The 2,964-nt window shown below is 36.3% G+C and overlaps 1 non-coding gene across 1 annotated transcript; it reads left to right on the forward strand.

Moving 5' to 3' along the window:
- The first annotated feature begins 2,541 nt into the window (after nt 1-2,541).
- On the forward strand, nt 2,542-2,648 carry LOC123283702 (U6 spliceosomal RNA). Its single transcript, XR_006524368.1, has one exon. It is a non-coding gene; the product is annotated as a U6 spliceosomal RNA (small nuclear RNA).
- The last annotated feature ends 316 nt before the right edge of the window (nt 2,649-2,964 follow it).

Here is a 2,964-nt window from a genome sequence, read left to right on the forward strand (position 1 = left end):
TTTAATTTTCTTTCTAGATTTTATTTTTGTAGAATTACATTGAATTTTTCCTCTTCTTCAATCTAAGAAACATGTATTTCCATATAATAAGGATCTTCATTCCTTTTCGTCTGCTTATTGATGTTTTACTTTTTTAGCATAATTAACCTCCAGCCTGGGTGTCTGAATTAAACAATTATAATCAGAGCTTAAGAAATAAATAGAATGAAATTTAGACTGTGGGGGCCTGCCCTGTGGTGTAGTGATTAAGTTCATGCGCTCCATTTCCGTGGCCTGGGGTTCGCAGGTTTGGATACTGGGCGTGGACCTACACACTGCCCATCAAGCCATGCTGTGGTAGCTTCCCACATACAAAATAGAGGAAGACCAGCACAGATGTTAGCTCAGCAGCAATCTTCCTCAAGCAAAAACAGGAAGATTGGCAACTGATGTTAGCTCAAGGCTGATCTTCCTCACCAAAAAGAAAAAATTTAGATTATGTACGTGCAATTGAGAATAGTTGTCTGTGTCCTGGGCAGGGCATAATAAAAGGAGAAAATACAAAACAAAACAAATCTCTCTATCCAGCTGTGCTTAAAGAGCCTATATTGTGATGTTTTGCTTGCTTTGAGATGAGTCTTACATGGAAATTAACAAAAAATTTCCTGACAATCTAGCATCTAGAACATCCAGGCTTATAGTAACATCCATGGTTATGGTATAAGAAACTACCAAATGTGCAATTCATTTCTTGCTTGGCCTAAGTCTGCTAAAGGCAGTTACAGCAGCTGCTCCCCAAATCTGATTCCATATACAATGTTATTCATAAAGGTTTCTTGCCAATCTCTCAATATTTTGCAGTGGTGGAGGGAGGTATAAGAGTCAGCCTAATATTCCTTTCTCCTTGTTTTTGATTATAACCAATGAACTGGGCCTGGAATGGATACAAATGGAAATCAATGTGTTAGTTTTACTGACACAAATCAGTAAGTAACCAGGAGCTCACTACTCAGAAAGAATAAGACCAACTGATAAAGTTAAATTGGAGAATGCAATTTGGGTCAAAGATCAAAGTGGGGGACCTCTTACTATCTCCCATATTTAGAAGTTGATAACCATTGGTGGAAAGAACTGGGTCTATAGAGATATTATAGCTGATGACATTGAAGATTATAGACTTGCTTCATCACATAATTGCTGACAGGAGAGGGAGCACAAGAGAGTGGGAGATGGGAACACCGTCTTCTTGCTGCAGCAATCCACAACTCCTAGTATAAATGTCAGATGCTCAATAATAAGAGTAAATCTTTTATCTCCCTGTAAGAAGAGTGAGTTAATTAGATAGAGAAACTAAGAGCGTTGATTTCTGTAATCTACCCTTGTGGAGAAGAAAGTAAAATCACATTCCAATGGGAACATGATGATGACATAGAAGGATCCTAGTGCATTCCAATGTTTAGATGCAAAAGTTGATGAACTAAGAGCCTGCTTTTTAATGAACATTCACAATTAGTAAAATTATCAAGAAAAAATGAGAATAGGTTGGAGAAGTAAAAAAAAATGATTTCAGTAATATTTTCAAAAATGATATCAAGAAAAAAATATGGTCAAAATATATTAATCCAATAAAAAGGAAAATGGAAAGAAAGAGGATGGGGGTATGGTCACAGGATTATATTTGGGCAAGAAAAATAATAAGAAACAAAATTGAGAATAGAAACCAGATGGCAAGAGAGTGCCTAAAAGGAGACAGAAAGCACATTCCCTCTTTTAAACATTTGGTAGAGCAAGGGAATGAGGGACGTTGTGAAGATTTTTATGTGATGGGACAGAATTGCATATACTTACAAAACAGAAGGATCAAGTAAAGAAAAAAAGCATTAAAACTACCTAGGACCTGCAGAAAGGAAGAAAAGGGGTTTGTTCCTGTAGATTTACCTTACCGAAAATCTATTTGGTTCGCCAACATTTGGTCCTGAAAATTAAGGCAGTCAATTGTGGAAATAAAAAGGCCAAGAAGGGATGGCGTCTGGGTACAGGAGACAGAGTAAGCTTTAGAGGGGATGAGGGAAGGCCTTCTTCTGAAACAGAAGGGAAAGATGAGAAGATAGATTCAGAGATGTAGTTCTCAATCTTTGTTCTATGGAACACTAGTTCCAAAAATAGCCACTTGAAACAGTTTAGACATTCAAATAATTTGGGGGAAACTTCTCCTATGTACTCTCTTTCTGACTGAAAATGTAGTATAGAATATTAAAGAGTCTGAGAAATCCCATAGTTTTTAAAAAAAACAAAAAACATTATATACCAGTTTTCGCCCAAGTTATACCTCACAGAACTTGAATTCAATAGATCTCATTTTAGAACTTAGTGGTCTAGGGAAAATGGACTGATTAGAGATGAGATTATGCATGGACATTTGTGGGTGACATTAATCCCTTCTCTGAAATAGGAGGCAGGGAAGACAAGATACATCATGTACCAAACTAGCATGTGGTGAATGAGATTATGGACATGAAACCTGAACATGAATGGAAAAAGTTCTCAAACAGTAGATATGGGGTGCTCGCTTCAGCAGCACATATACTAAACTTGGAAGGATACAGAGAAGATTAACATGGCCCTTGCACAAGGATGACAAGAAAATTCATGCAGCATTCCATATTTTTCCAAGAATATCCTATCCAGCAAAAAATCCTTCAGATATAACAGAGAAATGAAAACTTTTCCAGATAAACAAAAGCTAGGGGAGTTCACCACAAGACCCCCCTAAAAGAAATTATCAAGAAGAGCTTCATACCTGAAAAAAGAAGAAAAGTGTTACAAAGTCCTGAATAGGAAGATAAATAGATAGACAAAATCAGAAAATTGTAGTTATCCAACAGAACAGGTTAGCAAACACAAGATTATAACATTAAAATAAAAGGAAGGAAAACACCAAAAATAAATATAATCTTGTCATTTTAACCACAAACTCACAACACA

Source organism: Equus asinus, chromosome 2 (genome assembly GCF_041296235.1).
Source record: "Equus asinus isolate D_3611 breed Donkey chromosome 2, EquAss-T2T_v2, whole genome shotgun sequence".
Lineage (NCBI taxonomy): Eukaryota > Metazoa > Chordata > Mammalia > Perissodactyla > Equidae > Equus > Equus asinus.